Raw genomic sequence first — 16,910 nt, forward strand, 5'->3', positions numbered from 1 at the left:
TTAGAGGAGCTACCCAACATATTAAAAGAGCCGGAGTTGCCGAAAGCTTTCTTCCTAAAGTGACCTTCAGCCTCATCAGTCTCTACTTTGGGTGGGGAGGAGGAGGAAGAAAAAGGGTGTTGGAGGGTAACTCAGTATTTTCTGAGATAATTTACTCCAGCTCAAGAGGTGCATTTTATTTTGTCCTTTACAACTCCTAGTCTAACCCTGGCCACCAGAAGTCTGCTCAGCTATGATTTTTGGGCCTTCATGGACTAAGTTTAGTACTCTTTCCTTCAGTGTCTTTGGTACTACTTACAACTCTTTCCTAATCCCTTCTTTATACTACAGTTGCACACTAACACTTCTGAAAGTCTCTACTTCATCCCCTATTAGATACAGACTTCTAGCCTCAGATTCCTTAAAATAGAATATTCCCCAGGCGACCGACTGGGTCTGGAAAATATTGAGCAGTACCCCTGCCTGTTACCATTGCCTCGCTCCTAGGAATCCTGCTTTCGTCACCCTACTCCGAAAGCCTGGTTATCTAGGCCTCCATGTTCAAAGTCATTCCTGGATCTTTCTCTACCACACAATCAGATAGGGAATCCAAGAGTCTGGACACCTTTGCCAAGAGGATGTTCTCTTCTGCCTACTACTTCAGTCTGTGAACACCACGTGCCACTCGGACCAGTATACCCACACAGTTTGGGACTCGATTGCACATGTGCTGCTCATGGCCTCGTAGGAGGCCCAAACCATCCGTACCCAGGTTTTTTCGGTGGGCCACAAGCACTTGTAGGGCCAGATGTACATAGTGTATATATAGGGAATTTTTGCGATTTGCTATTTGGTAATCGCTAACACCCATGTACCAATGTGTATTCAACACATTTTGCGATTCCCATTGGATCGCAAGTAGACATACCTCATTAAAATTCGGTTTGCGACCCATTGGGTATTGCAAAAATCAAAGGGATGGTGGCCTGCGTGGGTCGGCAGACTACAATGTCTGTGATTGCTTTTCAGTAAAGCACTTCATTATTTTTTTTTAATGCAGCTCATGTCATGCAAAGGAAAACAGTATGTGTTTGAAAAATAAAAAGTTTTCTTGAAATTTTTTAAGAGCAGGCAGCGGTCTATGGGAGTATTGCCTGCACTTAAAAAATGTTTTTACAAATATTCACGAAGGGCAAAGTGTCCCCTGGGGACCCCATCCATTTTACGAATGGGTTATCACTTACTCGAAGTAGGTGGTAAAATGAAAATGTTTTGCAACTCACACATACCACTGTGATTCAGTATTAGGAAGGAACGCCCTAAACACGCCCCTTCCTAATACAGAATCGCAAACTCAGTTTGCGATTCGGTCACAGGTGACCAAATTGCAAATTGGGCCTTTCTACCTTGGAAAAGTTATTTTTTGTTTGCAAACGTCTCGATTCTGAAAATGTGGCTGTTTGCAAACGAAAAAACCTTTGTAAATATCACCTTGAGTTCTTCGGGTGTTCCTGAAACTAATGGCGGGGGTTGCAGCCCTTCTTGGGAGGTCAGGTGTTTTGGTCTTCCCACTACCTCAGCAACTCGTTACCCACCTCCAGACTATGGTGGACCTCCTGCATTTGCTGAGGTTCTCTATCAATGTGCTGAAATCAAACCTGACTCCCTCTCAGATGCTCCCTTTCATCTGAGCCATTCTGGATACAGCGTAGATCCGCACCTATCCTCCAGAGGGGCAAGTCAAGGATATTCAGGCTTTAATACTGATGTTTCAGTCTCTTTCCTGAAGTCCCCGAGAGTCCAGCATCAGTGAATCTCTCGGAGCAGATCCAGATATCAGAGGGAAGTGCAAAAGACCTGCAGGGATGGCTCATGAACCGCAATTGGGTCAGGGGCAGCCCCTCCCTGTCTCCCACCCGTATGTCCCGCTGGTGACCGGTGTGTCACTCCTGGGGTGGTGTGGCCATCTGGGAGAGGTGGCGCTCAGAGGACTCTGGTCTCCGGTGAAGTCTCAGCTCCACATCAACCTGTTGGAGTTGAGAGCGATTTGCTTGGCATTGAAGGGCTTCCTCCCTTTCATCAAGGGAAGGCTAGTGCAGGTGCTTGCGGATAATAGCACCGCCATCTGTTACTGCTACAAACAGGCTTGGTGAGCCCCTGAACTCTGCCAGAAAACTCTACACCTCTGGACATTGCTGGAATGGCAGGATATTCTCCTGGTGGTGCAACACATGGTGGGGTCTCTGAACACTAGGGCAGATGATGCCTTGCAGATTACAAACAGCATCCACATCCAGAGGTGGCGCAAGGTCTCTTCCGCTACTGGGGAGAACTTTGGTTAAATATATTCGCCACCACCAAGAAAATGCAATGTCAGCACTTCTGCACGTTGGAGTTCCCAAGGCAGCTCTCACTCAGATGCGTTTCATCTCGAGTAGGTCTCAGGACTCCTGTGCGCCTTCTCGCCAATACAACTTCTGCCTCGCGTTCTGAAGAAAATGAAGACTGACTGGGACCAAGCCATCTTTGTGGCTATGGAGTGGGCACGGAGAGTTAGGTATCCTGAACTCATGAGTAGCAATCCTCCAATTAGCCTGTCCCTTTGGGAGGACCTCCTGTCTCAGCAACAGGGCAGGGTTCAGCATCCAAACCTGTGCACACTCCGTCTTCTTTTATGAAGATTAAGCAGTGAAATTGAGAGTATTCGATTTCCCTCCCAAATTCTCAGAGGTCATCTTGGCAGCCGCGTGTCCCTCCACAAAGCCCTTATACGCCTGCTGCTGGGAGACGTTTGTGGCTTCTTGCACTGACAAACACCTCTGTCTGCACCTCTGTCAGAATTGTTAATATGTTATTTAAGAGTTTTTATAGCGCTGGGAAGACCCGAGGGTATCCGAGCGCTTTACATCAATACATGTTAAACAAATAACACGTATAATCAGAACAGCTGAGTCGATTCACGACAAGTCAAAAGTGGAGCACTGTGGAGGAAAATAAATATTGGGAAGGGGTCCAAGGAACGGTAATGTCTGTGAGAATGTCTTGATGAGCGGTCGATATCCTGCTAGTTGAGATGTTGGTTGAGGAGGAGATCCTTTAGCTGTCTCTTGAAGCTCAAGGAGGGGTTTGTCCTGATATGTACTGGAATGGAGTCCCATTTTGGCGCATGGCTTGAGAAAGTGTGTGCCAGGGATTTTTGTTTGATGCTTTTGGTGGAATGAGGAGTAGGGTGTTTGAGTTTCTTAGGTTTCTTGTCTGACCTGCCCTTTTGAGTTTTGAGGCAATGTAAGCTGGTTTCCTAGTGTGAAGGGCTTTATGTGTGAGACCGGCAGTTTTGAAGCTGCAGGAAGCTTTAGTTGGGAGCCAGTTCAGTTCTTTCAGGGCAGGGGAACTTTGGTCATATTGTTTGATTCCTCTGATCATTCTGGTTGCTGCATTGAGAGTGGTTCCAAGGGGGTTTCTCAGTGCCTGTAAGGGGGTGTTCCCGTTTTCTAATTCAGACAACCCCAGCGCTTGTGTTGCAGATTTAAGATCATTCCGCGGTAGGAAGTACCCGATTTTGTTCCACTGTTTCAGGTTGTAGAAGGCACTCTTTGCACTATTCTTTATATGATCTTTCATGCTCAGCTTGGGGTCCAGTATGAACCCAAGAAATATGGCAGAGTTAGCTAGGGCTAGCTTGCAGTTGAGAGCGTCTGTGGAGTCTAGCCATTCTTGCAACTGAGGGGACTGCTCTGTCTTTAATGTGAAAATAATTTCTGTCTTATCTTGGTTAAGTTTTAGGTGGTTGCGGTGTGCATCTTCTAGTGAGGTGATTTCCATGTAGAGCTGGGTGTCATCTGTGTATAGATAAAAGGGGGTGTTTTCTTGGTTGAGAATGACAGTGAGGGGCTCCATGTAGATATTGAACAGTGTAAGCGAGAGGACAGAGCCTTGGGGGACGCCACGGGTAATTGCTGTTGTGTCGGAGGTCAGGTTGTTTTTATTTGTTGAGAGCGGTTTTATAGGAAAGATGTCAACCAGCGTAGGACCACCTCGTCCATGGCGATCCTTTTTTAGAGGGACCCCAAGAGGATCTTGTGGTCGACCGGCGCCAATAGGTCTAGGCATGTAAGCAGGCAGCATCGGCCTGTATCCATGGATTTGTGTTGGTCATCTACTAGGTTCAGAATAGTTGTTTCAGTGCTGCATCCTTTTCTGAAGCCCGACTGATGAAGGCTCAGGAGATTGTTGTTGTCGGTGTATTGGTTTAGTTGTGACAGAACATATCTCTCTAGAGTTTTGGCTTGGGAGAGGAGATTGGAGATAGGTGTGAAGTTACTGAGGGCTTTTGGGTCTGCACCTGCATTTTTAAACAGACGTGACTTGCACAAGTTTTGTGGCAGTTTGGCATCACTGCAATCATCATGGAGTTGTTTATAATCTTTGACGAGAGGAGGGGCTAGGGCATGGTTGAGTTTTTTACAAGGGATGCTGGGAGGGGGTCCGCAAGGTTGGAGGAGGGTTTGGATGTATCCAACAGAACAGATATGTCCGCTTCCCAGAGCGGGGTGAAAAACCTTCCTGCTTCTAGGAGATGTGTGTTGTCCTTGGATTTGATTGCACCTGTTATTGTCATGTGAAGTGATTGTTGATAGGGTGGCCGTGGAGTGAGAAGGGGGGGGTTCTCTCTTCTTTCCTGAGAGGGGTGGGGGTTCTCCTTGAATGACTGTTAGTGGTCATGAAGGGAGAGCGTGATCTTCATAAATATATCACTGAAGAAACTGGTGAAGTTGTCCCACGGTTCTTGGTCTTTAGCCCACCAAGGCTTTGCTCTAGCCACAATTAAAGGATATATTGTTTGGTGATCTCTGCTTTTATTACAGTTGCCTGTTGACACATTTTCTGAAGGGCCTCCAACATTTGTTTCCATCTAAACCTTTTGTTATGCCCCATTGGGACCATAATTTTATTTTAACCTTCTTGATTTGTCCTCCCTTTGAACCCATGCATTCTTGACCCCTGAGATTCTTGACAATCGAAACTGACTTCTTGGTGGAAATCACATTGCACATGAGGGTCAGCGAGCTGTAGACGGTTTTTCTTAACCCTTACACCAGCTTCTTAACAGACAAATTGGTTCTCCACACCTGTACCTAATTTCTGCGTAAAGTGGTGACACCTTTCGAAGTCCGTCAAAGCATAACGCTGCTGATCTTCTTTGCTCTGTCTCACCCCTCCGAGGAGAAGAGATTCCACCGCTTGAACCCAAAAAGAACACGGTCTGTCTACATTGATTGCACTAGAGAACACAGAGTGGACGATCAGCTCTTTGTTGGGTTCGCTGGAGTGAATAAAAGGAAAGCAGTGCAGAACGGACCATCTCCAGATGGCTTCTACTCTGCATTAAGATTTTCTGAGCATTGGCCAAAAAGCAACCCCATGAGAACTTGTGGGCTCATTCCACCAGATGCAAAGCTGTGACAACAGCGTTAGCTTGCAGATCTCCCACCCTGATCATCTGCAAGGCTGCAATTTGGGCATTTTTGCACATGTTCATCAAACACTGCTGCCTTGACAGCCAGGTCTGTCGTGACGGGTACTTTTTATCCTCTAGGGCTTTTTTGGCCTGAACCAGTTCTCAGATCCACCTCCAGAGAGGTATTGCTTTTGTTTGTGGCCAGAAGTCTCTATCAGATTAACAAGTTACTTACCTTCGGTGATGCCTATCTGGTAGATGCTCTATCAAGTTGCAAATTCCTTATAGATCCTCCCAACCTCACCGCTTCTGCAATATGGTCTAACTACCTAAAAGGGTCCTTGTAGGTCCCTAGTTCTGCACACTGGTCAATCAGGCTTCTTATCTGGCTCTGTGCTTCTGGTGTGGAAAACATCACATAAAGAAACTGATGTCCGCATGCTGGCACCTGTATAGGAACCATGCATGTCCCATCCGGCATGAGCGGTGCAGAGCCGATCAACGGCACTTATCAGCGTGCAGAGGTACTGGAGAAAATTCTAAGGTAAGAACCCTGCAGCTAGATAGTCTCTACCAGATAAGGCGTTACTGAAAGTAAGTAACTTGTTCTTCTCAATCAGACACATCATAATTCATGAACTTCTGTAGACTCCACCTTGTTCCACAACACTCATTGACTGTTCATGAGAGACCTCTTCCCACTTGCAATCATATATATATTCCGTCATATCTGTGCCCATACATGCTTGCTCTTCTTTCCAAGCCTATATTCTACTTTGCAATTGTACCCTTCCAACATCAGCAACACCTGGACATTTTTGATTTTCCCCTTTGGTAGTAAACAACTACTAATGGACGATGATCAATCCTTGCAACAAACCCAGTCCCCCACGGAGTCTTGCACCTCTGCTTCGTCCCGGACAAGCTTCTTTTTCTCCAGAAATAATCCATACCCTACCACGGGCCAACATCTTGTCTGTGGTGGAATAATTTTATTCAGCCTCTCAAAGTCTTAGTAGCATTATCAGTGGGGAATTCCCTTTCTTCCCTGAGTTGCAGAACTGCCTCCAATCAGCATTGCCAGCATCGACCCCATTCCTGCGAGGCCCCCACCCCGTGCTAAGCCTTTTTTTGGCTATTTGGGGTAGTTCGCACTTAGGCCCCTGTAACCTTTTGTCCACATAAAGCATCCACTTCAAATTTGCATCCCTTTTTTTTCCCCAACACCCAGAGTATTTTAAAGGTACCCAGGGTTTGTGGATTCCCCTGGAGGGGGACCCAGAAATTAGCCAAAATACAGCTAAATTTTGTTTTTAGAAAATGGAGGAAAGTGCTGAGCAAGAAAATGTCTGGTTTTCTTTCTCTGTAAATGGCCTCAATAAAGGGGTTATTGTGCTGAATTCACCATCTTCTCAGCTTTCAGGGACAGGCAGACTTTTGTCAGAAAACCAACATTTTCTACAGAGTTTTGGCATTTAACTGGGATATAGCCTATTTTTGCTATTTTTTGTGCTTTCATCCTCCTTTTAGTTGCAGACATGGGTGTGAAGGCAAAAATGAATCCCGGAAAGCTATACATATCTGAAAAGTAGACAATTCTGAATTCAACAGGGGGTCATTGTATGGATCCTTGAAGGGTTTTTTTTTAATAGAAATTAACAGTTGAAACTAAAATATATTTAAGTTGGGTTGAAAAAAACACCCATTTGTGCCGTTTTCACCTGTAACGTCTTCTAAGTATGACAGATTTTTTAAAGCAATATACCGTTGCATCCACTGGACCCTTCTGTTTGGTGGGGATATATAGGACTTGTAGATTCACCCAGAACCCGAGGAACCCAGAGCCAATAACTGATCTGGGTCTTGCAATCGTTTTTCATTGTGTACCAGGTATATAGCTATTTATTTGGTAACATATAAAGAGTGAAAAATAGGTACCAAGGAAACCTATATATTTCCAAAATGGGAACAAAATATAGGGTTTAGAAGTAGTGGTTATTTGCACATCCCCCAAATTGTGGATACCCATAGAAGCATATGAATTAGAGGTCATTTTTTATTTTTTTTTAACGACCTGTCTTACATTTGGAAGGCATACATGCAAAGAAAGTCAATTGGTAATAATACTTGTTCTACTATTCTGTGTTTCCCTGAGTCACCCGATAAAAATGGTACCTCACTTGTGTGGGTAGGCCTAGTGCCCGCAACAAGATACGGCCCAACACGCAACGTGGACACATCACATTTTCCAGTGAAAACTGACCCTTTTTTTGGCAATGTGCCTGGCTGTGGATTTTGAACCCTATCTCAGCCGGCACCTAGGAAAACCTAGCAAATCTATACATTTTTTTAAAACTAGACACCCAGGGGAATCCAGGATGGGGTAACTAGTGTGGCTTTCACCAGGTTCTGTTACCCAGAATCTCTTTCAAATCTGAAACTTTGACCAAAAAAATTAATTTTCCTCACATTTCTGTGATGGGAAGTTCTGGAATCTGTGTGGATCCACTAACTTCCACCCATCCAGCATTCCCTAACATCTGCCGATAAAAATGGTACCTCACTTGTGTGGGTAGGCCTACTTCCTGCAGCAGGAAAAGGCCCAAAACACAACGTAGACAAATCAAATCTTTCCACTGAAAACTGACCCTTTTTTTTGCAATGTGCCTAGCAGTGGATTTTGAACCCTAGCTAAACTAGCACCTAGGGAAACCTAGCAAACCTGTACATTTTTTAAAACTAGACACCCAGGGGAATACAGGATGGGGTGGCTTGTGTGGCTCTCATCAGGTTCTGTTACCCAGAATCCCTTGCAAACCTCAAACTTTGTCCAAACAAATACATTTTACTCCCATTTCTGTGATGGAAAGTTCTGGAATCTCCGTGAATCTGTATGGTTCCACAAACTTCCACCCACCCAGCATTCCCCAAAGTCTCTTGATAAAAATGGTATCTACATTGTGTGGTTGGGTCAAGTGCACGCGATAGGGAAGGGCCCAAAACTTATTGTGGAGGCATCGAAATTACTTATCACAAAACTACCTGGTTTTGCATGGAGGTCAGTTAGGTTTTTGGTCCTGAGCTCAGCAGCCATCTAGGGAAACCTACCAAACCCAGACATTTCTGAAACCTAGATACCCGGTGGAGTCCAAGCATGTGTGGCTTGCATGTATCCCCCAATGTTTTCCTCCCCAGAATCCCCTGCACACCTCAAAGTTAGCTGAAAAAAAATCTAATTTTCCTCACATTTTTGCCTGGGATCATCGTGCCAGCACATATACTACCACTCCACATTCCCCTCAGTCTCCCAAGTGAAATGATACCTCACACAGCACTGTAGAAGTTATCTAGGTACAAATGGTGACATTTGTTAAAAAGTCCTCTACTAAGATCCCACACAATTTTCTCTGAAACTCTTAAAAGTGAACAGATCAATAGTGGAATCCCTACCAGTGTACACCCGGAAATTATAGACATATTCTTTCCTACTCTCAGACAGCATATACATCTTAATTCTATAACATGCCTTCTTGCTAGTAATGTACTGCCTAAAAACCAAACAGCCCTTGAACAGGATCAAAGACTCATCAACAGCTATTTCTTTCTCTGGAGTATAGATCTCTGAAAATCGATCTACAAAGTGATCAAGGACAGGCTGAATCTTAAGAAGACTTTCACATTTAGGGTGATCGTGTGGCAACCCCGAAACATTATCAACAAAATGCAGCATCCGAAGCAAAAATAAATACAGATCACGACTCATAATTGCAGGAAATATGGCTGTTGCCATCAAGGGACTGATAGACTAATATGAAGACAGGGATGGCTTCCCTATCAAGCCCATCAAAAAAGTTAAACCCAAAAACTTCTTCATCTCATCCAGATTTGTGGGAGTCCACCGGGTAGCTCTAGGGCGGGACCTAAGTCTGGCACTGTTGTCCCTCAAATACTGTTCAGCATACAAATGAGTCTGCTCAACAATCTCAGCCAAAAATACATCTTCCGTAAACAACTGAAAAAACTGTATAGGCAAAACAATTTCACAATTCAAAAATCTGGGAGTCTGGATAGACTCTGCCCTTACTCTTCAGGCCCAGACTAAGGTAGTAGCAGGGTATGTTTCAGACTCCTACGACAGCTTAAACCACTGTTGGGTTTCTTCGATCCTACCATCCGTCAGGTGGTCATTCAGGCCACAGTACTCTCCAGACTGGATTGTGCTAGCTCCGTATATATTGGGGCCAACAGTGCAGAGATACTACCTCCACGAAGGGTACAAAATGTGGCGGCCCGGGCTCTCCTCGGCCTGCCGAAAATCTGCCCCACCGCTGACTCCATCCGCAAACTGCACTGGCTGCCGGTGGAGAAACCTATTCAATTTAAGACCCTCTGTATCGTCCACAGAATCGTGGCCCTCCAATCTCCTGCTATTCTGGCCAGCCTCATGGTACCCTACATACCCTCTCGTCAGCTACACTCCATGGACCAGCATTTGGCTGTTGTCCCCCTGGTTTAAGAGAGTACGGGCTGGAGGACGCTCCATCCGCGTTCACGCTCCTAACCTCTGGAACTCCCTTTACGCACATATCAGAAACATCCAAAATCATTCTCTTTTCTGTAGAGCCATCAAAACTCACCTCTTACCTGAATAACTGCTTTTTGTGTGCTTTCTGGTTTGCCTAGGACACTTGAATTAGAACGCTGGGATGCCCCGTTGCTGGGGCAGATGCGCTATCTATAAAACCCTATAACATAACTTCACATTTCACTCTACACCCTGCATCACCACTACAGGCAGGCAACACCGGTTGCACCATGTTTGGATCAACACAGAGTCCAGCACTTCCAATGAAAAGTCTTGCAGCCCCAGGCTGCAATCCAGATGCCTCTTGCTGCACCATCAACACATCAGTGGTCTCCTCTAAAACAGGCACTTCATCCGCCCTGAGAGTAGCTTCATCATCCGATGATTCCTCTTGGACAGAAAACTCACTGCCAAAATCTTGCACTTCCTCCTCTGCCTCAGATGCATTGTCAGTCTCATAATCATGATCAGAGGAAGATTCAAAAAGCATACCAACCACCTGCTGATCATTAATCCTGCGGGTTGACATTATCCTTACTAATAAAGGTAACTTGACAAACAAATCCACAACAACAAACACTTTGTAAAATAAGTAATAAAGAAAACGTAGCTTTATCACAAACACCTATGTACTCCAAAACAATACCACTCACATGCCAGAAACAGCAAGACTCATCACCATCTACTCTGCACAGACGCAACGAGGACCAACAATATCCCACTAAAAAAGAAAATTACACGAGACAATGCAGTACACATCCTGCACAAATCCAAAAAGAATTTCACACTCGAAACATAAGTTAAATATGCTGCTATTATGACACCACTTACAAAAAATGCATACATGCATGACATTAATACTTATTTGGAGTAAACACAAAAGAAATGTATTCCTCACTAAACACCTGCAACTACGCAAACTGCCGAAACAGCCAAAATAATCACCCCAGTAAAGGGGAGCGAACCTTGCCCAAAGGGCCGCTCCCCAACATCCCCAAAAAGTAATAAATCCCTGATAGCCTTGTGGCTACTAAAAAAAATTTTTTTAAATTAAAACCAATCGAAACAGGCAACAGAAATGCACTGGATTTATCCCGGGACTGGATTCAAGAACACATATGGAATTTGGCCATTCGGAAAATTGGATGTTATCTACATTTTACCCTTTTGGAATTTGGACTGTATACAACTTTTTTTCAAATTGTATGACTTTTGTACATAATGATTAGCCTTGAGAAAGCCCTGGCTCAATTTGCCACATAGGGCGAAACACGTGTCGGCTGTCCTTTTCCTTGAAAACTGTCTACAAAATAAGTCAAAAGAGTGAAATGAATTCATAAAGCAATAAATGAAAATAAAAGAACTATGTTCACTCAAATCAACTTGGATTAGCGTGTTGTGTCTCAAAAGAGGAATCATCCTATTGTTTAAAAAAAGATCCACTGGGAACATAGGAACATATGCTCACACCCTTACTCCTTTTCGTCTGCCTGTGCATGCTGTGCAAACCGTGAACTACCAGAAGTTATCTTTTAAAACTGACTGGCAGCGTGAAATTGGCTGAACATCAAAGCACTGAATTGTTCCGTTTCCATCGCGGCATTTGAAAATAACGCCAGGAAGGTGGAGACCGGCAGGCCTCGGATATATCAGAGGAACGCACCGTCATATCCCTGGAGACTCGTCGGACGATATTGCATCCGATGTGTCTGTTTTTAGTCTAAAGACTTATACACAAATTGGTCCTGATTAGCTTTGAGAACAGCGACAGAAAATCACGTTGGAAGGAGCGCACAGAGCTCTAATACTGATGCGCACAGGTTTGATATCAACACTTAAGAAAGGAACTTATACTCTGGGTTATTTTTAATTGTCATTAGAAATCGTAACCTGTATTTTGCTTTTACAGGGGATAAGTGCACAGTGCAATATCTAAACTCAGGCTCTTGAGTAGTATTTTGAGTGCTATTCTGATTTTCAACCTAGTTGTGTGTGCCATGCTGAAGGTTTCCTGCATGTGTAGAAGTATTCCTAGTGCTATTCTGATTTTCTTCTTAGTTGTGTGTGTTTAAATGCATTTCTCCCATGGTGTCATGCTGCACATGTTGACTTGTCTGTGCATACTTTTGCATTACCTGCATTTCATTGCTGTATCTTACTTAATTACCTACTTTTTTTTTTTTTACTGCAAGTGATTTTGTTCTGTTAGTACCTTACTGCATTATTAGTTGCTGTGTGTGATTTGGACGAAGATGTGCATTTGTACCTTGTGTAGCTGTTTCTTGAGGTAACTTTTGGTGAGGGTTGTTTTCACCCATACATTACGTGCTTGTGCTGGAATCTCTGTTTTTTTGCATACCAAACTATTCTTACTGTTGCTGGTGATAGGGCAGAGTTCTTGTTACCCCAACCTCATTTACTTTGTGTTCTTATGGTGTTGGGATATGTTGTTGTTCTCAAAGTATTTTTAGGGGGCATATTGCTACCTTTCTGTGCATTTTATGGTGATGTGACGTTGTGCTCAAACCTTTTAAAGGGGGCATATTGTGACCCCAAACTTTACATGTATTTTATGGTGTTGTGACATGTTGTGCTCAAACTATTTGGAGGGGGCATATTTCGACCCCAAACTTTATGTGCATTTTATGGTGTTGTGACGTGGTTGTGTTCAAACCATTTGGAGGGGGCATATTGAGACCCCACACTTTCCGTGCATTGTATGGTGTTGTGACATGTTGAGCTCAAACTATTTAGAGGCAAAATGTTTCTACCTCAAACCTTTCTTGTATTTTCTGGTGCTGGGCATTTGCATTTTGCTCAAACCTTTCTTGCATTTACATTTTAGATTTCCATAGCATGTGTCTTTTACTGGTAATGGGCATTTGCACCCAAACTGTGAAAGAGTTACATTTTACTGGGTACATGTCTTGCACCCTGACACCCCTTGTACATTTTCTGGCGATGGAGCATTTACTTTGCACCACCCATTCCTAGGGCAAATGTGTTGCACTCGTAGAGGCACATGTATTCCATCCTCTTGCTGAAGGGGAGAGAGTGTGTGTGTATGTATGTGTGATTTCTCCCTGTATTTCCTCTTGCTTTACCTGCTCTCTTTTGTTAATGATTGTTTTCTTCTTTTTTGAATTGTGATTTGTTATTGTCTCCCTAAAAGAGGAAGCTGTGTAGTATTCTGCTCTTCTTGCTGTGTATTTCTTCCCTTGTATTCTATGCCGTGCTGATCAGCCATAGTGTGTGTGATGTCATAGAATGTTCATGTGTGCCTGGTTGAGTGAATGTCAGTTGGAGTGTGTGGGCTGAGCCGCTGCGATGCTGCTCCCAGTGGGGCTGCTACCTTACAACTTGCAATGCCTGTAACCTATGACTGCTATATGAAACTGAAGAATAAACTTTCATCCTGTTTCATCATCTTCTCTGGCTACCCTCATTCATACTATTCTACACAGTGTTTGAGCACTGCCAACTTGTGAGATGCAGTAAAGGTATTACCGCCAACTGCTTCCACATAAACCTCAACCTTTCACCTCATCCCGGACTAATGCAGGTTATCCAGGATTTTAAAAAAAATGTGTGAAGTGCCTTCCATGAGAGCAATACAATAAACAGCGTAAGAGAGAGAATAAAAATGTTATCTTAATATTGTCCTTTTGAATGGAACGAGTTGTCCTGCTTAAGTGTAAGTTGGAATAAGTGATCCAGACTATGAGGAATTTGTTGTAGGAAAGATCTGTTCTACCTGTTCCAACTGTCAATGAACTATGGTTATCCATGCTCATGGGGGGCACACTGTCTTTCCTGTGAAGCATGGTTAGGCATGTCGAGTAGCTGCCCAGGACATCAGTGTCGGCACAGTTGCTGACGACGCTGGCTGAGCTGTAGTGCACCCTTCAGGTAGAAGCACATCATATCAAAGCTAGCACAGAGGTCAGTGAATTCACAGCTCCGCATTCTGCACTGTAACTCACACACAGGCTGCTGGTTATCTCACACTCACCACTCCACACCAGTCTGCTACCTCTCTGCAAGATGAGAGGTGAGAGCACAACACATGGAAGAGCCTCAGTGATGATTGCTATCTCACCAAAGGCGTCAAACAAAGGAGGACCAGCTGATGAAGGTGTCCAATTAAACCTAGTAAGAAATATTTTCTTGCAGAAGTGATTGTGGACGTCACCCCTCCTCCCCCAAGTTTAAGATGTTCTTCATTGCTGGCCTCTACAAGGACGGCGCCAAATCTGTTATCTTCGGGTTATTCCTCCCTGGTGTGGCACTTGTCGCCGATGTAAAAAGCAGGACATTAATGTAGTTAATAATGAACAAAATGTATTGATAAGTCCGTATAGGGGGAAACTGCCAGTCATCTCTATTTCCTGGACCACTCTATAGGGCTTCAGCTGGGAATTTCCAAAGTTGAATGTTCCACAGGAAGATTCTCTCTGACGATCTTCAGTAAAGGAGATCGCAAAATCCCAGTGTTGGATCTGCACGACAATATCCTTTTGTTTCTCCCAATCCACAATCTGTTTAACTTCAAAGAACTTGACAGGTCCCTTATCAAACATGTCTCCTTGCTTTACACTCCTCACTCTTTGCCACAGTCCAAACACTTTCCGTAGATAATCAGTACTAAACTTGGTAGGTGAGGGGCAATAGTCAATCCAAGCTTAGTGCTTAAGTGTATGTGCTCTCTCCTCTAAACATGGTTCACACTTGAGAACAAGCATTTGCAATGCAATCGGTCTTGCATTTGTGAAAGTCAGCGCGTTTGGCATTGAAAATGACAATGTTTTTTACTTTTATTTTTTTATTTGCAGTGGAGTAATTATATTTGCATAGCGCTATTGCTATTCGTATGACCCCACGGTGCTGTAGAACCAGAAAATGGGAAATTGATTATGAGGGTGGGGAGATAAGAGTAATACGCTGCCTGAAAAGAAAAAAAAAGGTAACAGCCTGGAGAAAACAAACAATCATAGGGAATGCAAGATTAAGTAAAGCATGTGAAATGTAAGCAGAAACAACATGGTTCACCTAACGCTTGTACACTTATTCAGAAATCAATGAGTGTTTTAGCCTGAAAAGTTAAGGACATGACTGCAGGGCCCGGAAGTGAACTGGTTCAATGTCCAGTGCTTATATCCTTACATAACGTAAGGAGTACGGTTTAAAAAAAAAAAAACACATCACGCAACACAGAGCCGCAGTACACATTTTATAAAGTAAAAATAATGAAAACAGCTGATAAGGAGCACATTCAACGTCTGCCACTCTATGCATCAACCAGGAATTGCAGTACCTCCAGGAAGGGTGCACTCCCGCGTTTAGGGAAAACAATATTTTGCAAAGAAAGATGAGAAAACGAAAGTAGCGCTTCACTGCCAAACTCTGTAATGTGTGTGGGACACACTCCATCTGTGCGAAATACACGTACCGGATAGTTGATGTGCACGGTGTCCCAGTGAAAGGAAACAGGGCGCACAGTCAGCTATTACCCACAAGTCCCTGAATGTTGGCTGCGACGGCCCTGCTTTAGAGGACAGCAGCACTGGCACAAGGGGAATCGGAGGGTCTGGAATGTATGTTTCAGGTTTCAAAATGTTTTTTTTTTTAAATTATGCGGGATGACAGAACAGCATTTCAAATAAACAAATCTTGCAGCCCTCGCGCATTATCATATAATTTAAAAAACGGTCTGAAATACTCAACTTTTGGGAGGATGGATGGGAGCAGAAGGTAAACCACACAAAGAGCGAGCAGGAAATAAATAATAACAAGCAAGAGGGAGCAGAGGAAGGCAGCTGCAGCCCAAAGAGAGGGTGTATCAGGAAGTGCTGTAGGGGAAGTGGGTAGCTGTCATGCCTGCAACTCCAGCTATGACAACGAAGAATTCATTAAGAAAAGAGTACTCAGAAACTGAAAATAAAATGTACCGAGTAAAGTCACATGTAAAAGGTGAAGTCTCATGGGAGGTTACAACAGTGGAAAAGGAGGGACAAAGGAGGGACCACTGAAGACAACCAAAGAAACAAAAGCATTTGTAAAAGGCAGTCAAAGGAACCAATTAAAAATAAGGATGGAGCTTAAGCACATAATCTGAGAACACCACGTCTTGAAGAGACAGTGCATGCGCTGCCTAGGCGAGACCTAAAAATACTAATACAATGCTGTGACAGCTGAGGGGAGTGAGGGAAGGAGGCTGCACAAGTACTGGTCACACTCGAGAACGAGTTGCACAATACATATGAATAAAAACATTTTGACGAATGACAGTTTCCTGTGTACATTGGATGACAACCAGCTTCACATTGCAGAGGCATTCATGGCAGCCAAAGTTTGTGTGCACACATTGATAATTTCTGCTTAATAAATAGACATCAGTGGGTTGACTGCCCTGAAAGCGTCTTGAGCAGCTGAAGAAAGAGTGGCATATACTTTCTCTGCCAACTTCTGCTTCTGTACATCCCAATTAAAGATAAATTACCCCATGCCCTTTTTTTTTTAATTGTTCCTCGAGAAACTAACGGAAGTTTCAAAACGGGAATCCAATGAAACGTCAAGTGCAGTGTGCGTGCACCTCATGTTGTATGATGTGTTATTGAATTTATAAAATGCTTTAAGGGTGCATTGTAGTCCGTAATGCTCTCTACCTGTTGGAGTTTACCACTTTCCTGTATGTAGCTACGATATCAGAATACCATATCACAATACAATTATAATATCACATGTTTTGGAAGAAATGTTAGTGCTTAAAATGTAAAGGAATATCATCTTGAAATAGGAATCTAACCCCACAGCAGGATCAAAGTCACTGGTTACAGTGTTTATTTCATGAGTAATGCATGAGGGAGCCAGCATTGTGTATACAATGTC

This window comes from Triturus cristatus, chromosome 5_2 (assembly GCF_964204655.1).
Source record: "Triturus cristatus chromosome 5_2, aTriCri1.1, whole genome shotgun sequence".
Classification (NCBI taxonomy): domain Eukaryota; kingdom Metazoa; phylum Chordata; class Amphibia; order Caudata; family Salamandridae; genus Triturus; species Triturus cristatus.